The sequence below is a fragment of the Petaurus breviceps genome, unplaced genomic scaffold (genome assembly GCF_028583685.1).
Source record: "Petaurus breviceps papuanus isolate PSGF00001 unplaced genomic scaffold, PetGlider_PUasm1.0 208, whole genome shotgun sequence".
Lineage (NCBI taxonomy): Eukaryota > Metazoa > Chordata > Mammalia > Diprotodontia > Petauridae > Petaurus > Petaurus breviceps.
Window position 1 is genome coordinate 31,646,006 of NW_027185852.1, and position 10,170 is coordinate 31,656,175.

Here is a 10,170-nt window from a genome sequence, read left to right on the forward strand (position 1 = left end):
TCAAGGTTACACAGCCAGGTGTTTCTGGGTGGGTGCTAAGTGTCTGAGCCCGGATTTGATCCCAGGTCATCCCGACACTGGAGCCGGTGCTCTTACTTGCTGAGCCACCTGGCTGCCCCTGGGGGGGGGCTTTCTTCTTGATGTTGCCTTTTTGAGTTTTGGGGGACTTGTGTGGCCAGTGTTTCTCCTCCACAGATCTTCAGAGATTTGAAGGGATCTCGCTGATGTTTGTCCTTGCTCCCCTTTCTCTGGGGATTGTCTGAGGTTTGGGGCTTCAATGACTACCTCCATGTAGGTCCTTCCCAATGCTGAGCTCCTGTTTCACATCTTCAACTGTCTGTTGACATCACTTGGAAGCTTGGCTCTCACCTTCAAGGCAAAATGTTTGAAACTGATGTCATCATCTCCCCCGAAAAACAGGTTTACAATCCTGAATTCCCTCTGTCTGTCAGTGAGCCTGTCCTCACACATGAACCTAGTCAAACCCTCCAAGGCATCTTGGATCACCTTTGACTCACTGCACCCACTCCCTTTATTCTTCCACACCCCCATCCCATTACACATCAATAAATCAAGCTAACTCAGAGGGTCTCAGAGTATAGAAGTGACCATTTTATTCAAAGCATGCCTAGACTTGTACAACACTTGCATAGCATCATCGATAGACCTCCAAAGCCAAAGACCTCATCACCTCCCCAGGCAGCCCATCACATTTGGGGATAGCTCTCATTGCCAGGAAAATTTTCCTGATGTTAAGCCCAAACCTTCCTCTTTGAAACCTTTCCTCACTTCCCCTCATCCCTATTGCTTCTGGTACTTGCAAAGAATACAACCCTAATCCCACTTCCACAGGACACCCCTTCAAACACTGGAGGATGACTATTATGTCCTCTTTGCGTCTTCCCTTCTCCAGGCTAAATACTCCCAGTTCCTTCAATTTTGGGCACCCCACTCTGGACTACAACCACAACTGCTGCTCATTTTCATGGACTAATTCCCCAGAAGGCAGTTAACCACTAATTTCAGCATTCTAGGAATAATCCTGAGTGAGGCACGAATTCCTAGAATAAGCCCCTACTGGTATGCTCTGCACTGAAGTCAGACTTCATTACCTTTTAGAATGGGTATTTACTAAGCCAGGGTAACAAAGATAGTTTTTACAGAAACATCTCCCTAAACTGAAGGCACATTCTCTCCTTACATATACAAAGTCTCTGAGGAGAGTGGACTCACACTTAGTACAACTGGCAAAAGAGAAAAGATAACTTTAAAAAAAAAAAAGGAAAAGATATATTTTTTTTTCCTTTCATGGATTCCTTATGGGGGGAAAAGACTTTGAAATGGGAAGAATGTTCAAGCAGGAGGTTAGACCTCTCTCACTTCTTACCAGTAAGGTGTTAAACTTCCAAGTTGAGGTTCTTATAGAATCAAAGAAGAGAAGCTTCTTTCAATCCTGGACTAAGGTTGTTGCCCAGGCTGAAAGAGCACAGTATCAATTCCAGCTCAAGAGAGCACTGCAACACTCCAGCCAGAGAGAGAACAGTACCACTGAGCTAGGCCAATGGCTAAAGGTGGCCAAAAATTGCAGCTACCAAGGAAGACTATCAACCCCCCACATACCTACTCCTGCAAAAATCTGAAATCTACACTTGTCTGCACAATGATCAAGAAATACAACGAGAAGGGTGGCTAGGTGGTGCAGTGAATAGAGCACTGGCCCTGGAGTCAGGAGGATACACACACACACACACACACACACACACAAAACTAGCTGTGTGACCTTAGGCAAGTAACTTAACCCCAATTGCCCTCCAAAAAGAAAAAAACAAGAAATAAAATGAGAAACTAAAGTTTCTCATCCACTCACCCCAGAACTGCACCAGAAGTCAACCAGAAAAAGAATTGAACAAAGTCAATGAAGCAAATGAGGCAAATAAACCTGGCTTCCACCATGGGCCAGAGACACATGTAGCCTGTAAAGACTCTATCTGAATGCAGCAAGAGAGGAAGGATCCCTAACAACTTTGGAAACTCCAGCGAGTAACAGTGGCCAGAGCAGGGATGCCAGTGCTCAGATCAGGGTAGCCCAGGCCCTAGTACTATGTTCCTGAGAAGGCCCTGAAGATTCAGCACTCTGAACTTTAAAAGTCTATAATAGGGGCGGCTATGTGGCGCAATGAATAGAGCACTGGCCCTGGAGTCAGGAGGATCTGAGTTCAAATCTGACTTCACACATTTGACACACTTACTAGCCATTTGACTTTGGGCAAGTCACTGTAGCAGCAAGCACCCCAAGCGTCCTCAGGGTTTGCAGCTACCACAGGTTCTTGGATCTGCTTTGTTAAAGGAAAGCAACTCAAAATGGGTTAACAAGCTTACTTTAATCAGTCAGACATATATCGTTTACCTTGTTCAGGAGAAAAGGTCAGCACCCTGAACCTCAAAGTATACAGGCATAATTATCAAGACAGAAATATCAAGTAGACAGATTTCCAAACTGTCCAACCATTACATCCATACCCAGTCAACATCTGGGTTTCCACATTCTGGGTTTTTCAAAGCCGGGGGACTCTCAACAATGGCTTCCCAGAATTCAGATCAAATCACAGAACACTTCTCAAAGTGAGTCCCAAAACAAAGCTACACATCAGGGCTTATATAGCCTTCTCCTGGCTCAGAGAATGTAACAACCTTATTGACCCACTGGCCAATCAAAAAGTATCTACTGAAAAACAAGCCTCCCTCCCCAGGCTTCTGGTGCACTTTAGCCTAGGGGCAGGGAAGATCTTTAAAATTTACATTCGCATTACAGTCACTTAACCCCAATTGCCCTCCAAAAAGCAAAAAAAAAAGTCTATAATAGACTAACCCAAGAGACAGAGGTCAGCACAAGAGACTCAGGGGACTCAGGGTGACACCAGCAACATTTTAGTCATAGAGCAAGAAAAAAATACAAACATTTACCCCCCAATACCTCTGGGGCATACACTCCCCTATACCACCTTGGTCTCTGGGGAAGAAGGCTCTCAACTTATCTCAGTTCCTATGTAGAACTATGTAGATAGTTCCTATCAAGTTCATGTCCAGACGTGGCACGGCTGCCAGGTAAGGCCTTCAGCTGGGCTGGAATCCTGAAGGTCATTCAAAAAATCTTTTGGTGTCCCTTTCTTCACAGAGCATGCTAGAATTTCTCCAGGAGTCCTTATACTATAGGGATCCCTTTTTAGGACTAAATTTTATCTGGGTCCTGGTACCAAAAGGCACCTGAAATTTCCCCAATGGAACTGTGCCATTGCAAGAGTAATCCAAACATACTCCCAATAGTCTCAACAAGAAGCCAGGTAGGGTCAATGTGACAAGGAAGGAAATCAAGTCAGGCAAGCCCCAAACAGGCATTACCTAGCTGGGGTTAATTACTGGAGGTTTCTGGGACAACAGGCAAATCTTGTCCTCAGGACCTTTAGTCCCTAAGGATCTCAGTAAATTAAGGAAAACCTTGTAAGTCTGCTGAAGAGAAAAACAAACCAATTCCCCTCTCCTTTCCAACATTTACAAGCTATGCATGACCTAAGATTTGGATGATATTGAACAAAAGGGTACACAAATATAACAGATAGTAATAGCTAAACACTCAGTGAGCAACAGTTATCTCAAAGGAACTGGTCTGACTTGCAGAAGGAGCACACTGGAAAAATGGCCAATTGACAATTTAAAAAGGCTAATTTAGCTCTAGTGGATCTTTCCATGTCATTAAATTGTATTCGCTCATTTTGTTCTGATACATTAGTTACTATCTGGAAAAGAATAAACTCATAATGTGCCTGCCCCCCCACCCATTAAAAAAAAACCCAAAAATTTCAGTTAAAAACAAATGACATTACATCAATAAACATTTATTAAGCACCCCCTTATCAGAGTTAATGAAAGATACGACTTTCTATTCTCCTCTTCTAGGTTATTGTTGGGTTTTTTTGGTTTGTTTTTTAAACACATATGCCAGGCATTGTGCTGAGTACTAGAGATACAAAAAGAGGCAGAAGGCAATCTCTGCCCTCAACTTTGAATTCTTCATTTGACCATTTCTTAAGAGAAAGGAATGAACCAACATCTACCATCCACATTGGATCTCAACTTTTAGCCTTTAGCCACCTTCTGGCAGTATTTTCATTTACACAGTTGTAGTTATTGCATGTGTGGTTCTTCTGATCCTTATTTCTTACTTCTGCATCAGTTCATATAACTCTTCTCCTGCTTCTCAGAATTTTCCATATTCATCATTACTTAGAGTGAAATAATATTTCATTACACTCATATTTCACAATGAAATATGTGTATTTCTGCTCCTCTGTCATTGAACACACAGTTTGTTCTAGTTTTTTATTATTATGAATAGTGTTTTGGCATATGTGACACCTTTATTTCTATGATAGCCTTCCCTAGGGTATAAACTCAATTAGTGGTATTGTGATATCAAAGGATATAAACAAGTCTGGTAATTTTTCTCACATAATTGTAAATTGTTTTCTAGAATTATTGGACCAATTCACAATTTTACCAACTGTATTAATACCATTTACATAGAACTTGAAGGTTTGCAAAGTGCTTTAGAAATACTATCATTTGGTCCCTAAAACAATCCTGTGAGTAGGTGCTATTAGTATCCAAATTTTATGAAGAAGGGAACTGAGTCAAAGGTTGTTCAACAGTTATTCAAGGTGTTCCTGCCTTCACGTCCAGCACTCTTATGTTAGTGTGCCTGTCTTCCTCAAGCCTCAACATTGTTTCTACTCCTTACTATTTTTGCCAATTTGATGACTGTGAGGTAAATCTTCAAAGTTATTTTAACTTGCATTTACCTTATTTGTGATTTGGGGTATTTTTTTCATACGGTTCTTGATAGCTGGAATTTCTTCTTCTGAAAACTATTCATATGATTTAACCCCTCATCCATCTTGTGTTCTAGTTTCATCAATTTCTGTCAGTTCTCTATAAACTTTGGAAGTCAGATTTTTATCAAAGATATTTATTAAAAACACCCACCCCTCTCTGTCCCATACATTTTAAAATTATCCTAGCTGCATAGATTTTGTTTGTGCCAATATGAATTCCATCCCTCTCCCCCTAATCAGAGTTAATGAAAGATATGACTTTCTATTCTCCTCCTCTAGGCTGTTGTTGGGCTTTTTTGGTTTGTTTTTTAAATGATATGACCTTTGATATTCAGACCCTTTATCCATTTGGTAGAGGTGAGGGACAGTACTGCATAGTGAATAGGGTGCTACCCTTAAAGTTAGGAAGGCCTAGGTTCAGATTCCACTTTTGACCCACATTGACTGTGTGACCCTGGGCAGGTGCTTCATCTCTCAGTGTCCCAGGCAACTCTCTAAGATTACAAATTGAAGAGTAGATGTCTATCTACTATGGCAGAGGGGGTTTTCTCATTAGGAATTCAATGAAATCCCAAGTCTGGACCAAAATTCATTTGAAACTAACTGTGGATCTAGCAGTTCTTGTCAAATATAGAGACCTTTCCCAGGAGTTTGTATTTTAGGTGTTTAGGTTTTTGAATTCCCTTTGTTCTCCTATGCTTTTGGTAAGATCCATTTTAATAGGTGATATCTTAGAAACACTGAGCTTTGAGTCAGGAAGACATGATTTCAAAACCTGAATCAGATACTTACTAGCTATATAACTCTGGGCCAGTCCCTTCACCTGTTTAAGCCTCAATTTTCTCATCTGTAGAATGAGCATAATAATAATAATACCTATCTCACAGGTTGGTTGTGAGGATCAAATGAAATAACATATGGAAAGTGCTATTCAGACCTTAAAGTGCCATATAAATGGTAGCTATTCTTATTACTCTTGTAATTGGTTAAAACAAAACACTGAAGGTTCTATAAATATTGGATTGGGAAGATGTGGCTGTGACAAGAGAATAATTCATGTGGAAAAAAAATCTGACAGAGAGAGGTAACATGAAATCGTGGCTAGAAAGCTACACTTCCTTTGAGAAAGACTTGGATTCAAGTCTTGTGTTCAATATGTTACTGGCAATATAACCTCTCTAAGACTTTAATTTGCAGAGTGCCTATCTGCTTTGCTGGAGGGAGTTTCCACACAGGGAGTGGAAGTGACAGGTCTACACCAATGAAATTACAGGTCTGGACCAAAGCAAAAAAGAAAAGCTAAGGGTTTTGATTGACTGCAGGCTTCATGTGAGTCAGTAGGGCTATACCCGTCAAGACCAAGGGAGGCTGGTTCTTCCTCTAGTTTAGTCTAAAGCATCAAGTCCCTAGCCAGGGTGCCGATGGCCTCACAAAACTCTGCTCTGCTCAGACCACACCTGGAGTACAGGTTCAGATGCTGGCACCTTCCAAAAAAGTTAACCAGGATGTTGAGAATCCTTGGATTTGAGAACTAGAAGGGAACTCGGAGGCATCTAGTTTAACCCAAACGCAAAAGAAATCCCTGTTCCAACATACAAGTGCTTCTCAGTCTTCTGCTTGCAGACCTCCAAGGATCGGGAGCTCACCACCTCCTGAGGCAGCCCCTGGGACCAATCTAGATGTTGGGAAGTTCTTAATAACCAGACTCTTTGAAACCTCCCATAACTCCTGGCTTTATCCCCGGCGCCCCAGAGGAACAAGGGAGATCTCTCCTTAGTACGAGAGCTCTCTCCAGGCTTGAGGCCAGCTCAGAATTAGGGTTAGCCACTTGTCCTCTCGAGTGTTCTCCAAGCCAAACATGCCCAGTTCCTCGAGAGACTACCAACACACCCGCCATGACAGTATCAGAACGTTGGGCGCCATCAGAGTCTGTAGCCAATATCTTCGAGTGAAGTTTATATGGGATTGGCCTTGGCCTTGGAGATGTTTAGGATCACAGTTGGCTGGAGTCATGGTCTCAGAACTGGAAGGGGCCTTGAAGGCCACGGAGTCCAAGGTCCTCGTTGTACAGATGAAGAAACAGGGCCGTAGAAGGTCCCAGTCGGCTGGGCAGGACCTAGGAGCTTGTCAGTGGGGGCGGGGGTAGCGCAGTAGGCTGGATCGAACCGTCGGGGAAGTGCTACTTGGGGGGGTGCTGAGCGAATGCTTCCGGGCGGGAGAAGATCGTACCCCTTTCCCTCTTAGGCCCCTCCCCGAGGTCGGGGTGGGCCGGGCGGAGCCGGGCTGGGCTGGGCCGGGCTGGCCAAGCTGAGCTGAGCTGAGCCGAGGCCCTCCCACCTAGCCCTCCCAGTCCTAGCTGCCCTGCCAGGCCTCCAGGCCCGGGCCGGCCCAATCAGCGGCGCCCCCGCCCCTCGGGCCCGGCCTTGGCGCCCTCCCCCTGGGGTGACAGAAAGTCGGCGGCAGCTCCAGGAGCAGGAGGAGGCGGAGGAGGAAGTGGCGGCCGGGCTGGCCTTGGGACGGACCGACGGACGTCCTGACCGACCGACCGACCGACGGACTCCCCTCGCCCTCGCCCTGGTCCTGGACGCGCCCTCCTCCTGCTCTCTCCGGCCTGGCCCTCCAGTAGCGGGTCCGCCTCCGCCCTCCCTCCGCCCCCGGCCCCTGCCCGTCCGGCCGTCCCACCGCCCGCCCCGCGGAGTTCTGCGCGCGCTTGCTCGGCCCGGTGAGTTCCTGGGCCCGGGCGGGGCAGGCGGGGCTCGGGCTCCGGGCGCGGCTCGGCGCGGGGGCAGGCGCGGGACGGGAGGGCGGAGTTCCGCATATCTGCCCCTCTCCCTCCTGACCCGGCTTAGGCCCCCCTTCCTCCGCCTCTGCTGTCCCCTCTCCCCTCGGGGGGCCCTAGTGGGCCTTCTTCCCCCCCCCCCCCCTTCCCCATTCTTCCCATCCCGAGTTCCCTCTCCCTGGTCAGCCCGGACCGGCCCGGGCCGGAAGGGGAGAAAGAGGGAGAGAAGGGGGAAGGGGCCCCGAGTCTCGCTGCGGCGTGGGGGGTGGGGTCCGGCAGCCTGGCTTCCCACTGGGAGCGGCCCTGGGCCTTCTCCGAACTCAGGTGGGGAGGAGCACGTGTGCGTGTGAGTGTGACCCTGACCGTGACTGGCAGTGCCAGAGCGAGAGTGTGCCCGCGTGGGGCCCGGGACAGGGATCGCGCCGCGGGCATGTGCGAGCGAACCGGGACCCGCCCCGAGGCCTCTGGGGACACAAACTTCCCCTTCAGGTGGCGCCCGCCCCCATCGCCGAGGCAAGCTCTTGTACGGCATTCTAGGCCTCTGGGACTGCCAGCAGGGCCTCGATGGGCCGGCCTTCCTGCCTCCCTCATCACACCGGGGTATGAGGGAGGAGGTAGAGAGAAAGCGGCAGGGTCCCGGAGGTGTGTGAAGGGGCGGGAGTCGAGGGTTGGGTGGAGGTCGGGCTTGGCAAACTGCCCAGGGAGCCTGCCTAGGCACCTTAGCCTCTGGCTGTCAGTTGACTGCCCACAAGTTTTTGTTGAGCACCTGCAGCACCAGCTCCAGAGGACCGAGAAGGGCACAGAACCCACCTGATCGTCAGGCTTGGAGAGTATCCCCGCCTTCCCTTGTGGGGGTTAGGGGTGAGGCAGGCAGTTTGGCAGATAAGGCCAGGCAGTGGGGTTTGGAGACTGCCCTGACTCTCCTTTTCCATATGCTGGGCAGCAGTGTTGAGGTGTGCAGGCCAGTGCAGACTTCTCAGCCCCTTCCTCCGATCTTCATTCATTGTTCATTCATGAATGCACGCATAGATTCCTTAAGCTGTGTTCTGTACCAGGCACTGTGTTGGGCAGAGGGTCTACAAAGACAAAAATGAAAGTCCCCACCCTCCACCAAGTTACATTCCCCCCAGGGAAACAACATACATATTGACAAACACAGAAGAGACAGACTAATGGGGAGAGACACCAGCAGCCCAGAGGATGTGCTGGGTGGATGGCCCTTCCAGCAGGAGAGCTGGGATACAGCGCATGCCTTGAAGGCAGCTAAACCAAAGAGGAGGTGGGAGTGAGGGGTGTTCCAGGCATAAACTGCTTGTTCCAGTGGCATGGAGGTCGGAGATGATGTAGTGTCTTGTATGAGGAAACCAAGGCCAGTCTGCTAGAATTAATAAAGGTCATGAAGAAGAGAAGCCTACATAAATGTGGGGAGAGGCTGGAGCCAGATTGTGAAGGACCTTTTTAAATGCCAAAGTGAGGATTTGCCTCTAAGGCAATAGGGAGCCAGTGCATGCATATGCCCCTGCCTTTCTGTGTGTATTAGTGAGTGAGTGTGTGTGAGTGAGTGAGACATCCCTATCTAGTTTTCTGCATCCTTTATGGGTTCCCTGCATGTGTCTGCAGCCCACTCTTGGCTCTACAACCCACTCGTGGATCAATTTGTCTTTGTTCTGTGTATCTGGGCCTGGTTAGTGGCCAGTCAGGGAATTCCGGAGTGCCCAGGGTGGCTGCCCCTCCTCTGACATTCCTGCCTGCTTGTTGGGACACCTCCCTCCAGGAAGGGGTGATTTGGGGGTGGCTGCTCCCCTCCCCCTTACATGCCAGGGACTCCTGCCACCCACTCTGAAAAGGGAGCTGCAGGGTTGGGGCTGGACAGGCCCCCAGACAGGACCAGGCCAGGGGGCACACTGAGGGGGTTACTGCTCCCCACTTTAACCCATCCTAGGGCAAGGCTTCCCTGTGCTGCCCCTACTATGTGTCAGGTCACTCCAGGGCTGGACCCCGGCCCGGGGGCCCTACTAGTCCGGCTGAGCTCCCAGCCTTTCCTGCTTGCCCGGCCCCCTTGAGGTGAGATCCTGTCTGGCCAGTTGGGAATGTGGATGGGGAGGGGTCCGGGGACCGGGACAGTGAGTCCTTTCCCAATCCTGTCAGGCGCAGGCCACGCCCACCTGCTCCCCACCTCCCCTCGTACCACTCCCACAGGCTGCTGACCTGTGGCCCGGATCCTCCTCGGACCCGCCCTGCGAGGGTGGAGGGCGGGGCTGCTGCCTGATCTAGTCGGACAGGTGCAGCTGCTGGGCCTCGAACTCCTCAGAACGGGCTGGGGAGAGTCAGGAGGTGGGTGAGCCGGCTGGAGTGCGGACGGGACAGGACCCAAGGGAAGAGAAAGGGGCTGGTGAGCCAGGCTGCCCTGGGGAGGAGCAGGGCGAGAGTACCTGGGACAGCGGAGGAGGTCGGGCGGAGGGAGAAGGTTGGGGCCAAGAGCGAAGGCGGAGCAGCCGGGGA

General features: G+C 49.1%; 1 protein-coding gene across 1 annotated transcript in view; it reads left to right on the plus strand.

The window, feature by feature from the left end:
• Nucleotides 1-9,914: 9,914 nt before the first annotated feature.
• LOC138165437 (very long chain fatty acid elongase 1-like) overlaps nt 9,915-10,170 on the plus strand; it is a 2,875-nt gene continuing 2,619 nt past the window's right edge. The window contains exon 1 of the mRNA XM_069093801.1: nt 9,915-10,060. The gene's annotated coding sequence lies outside the window, so the exon portion shown is untranslated. The remainder of the gene's footprint in view (nt 10,061-10,170) is intronic.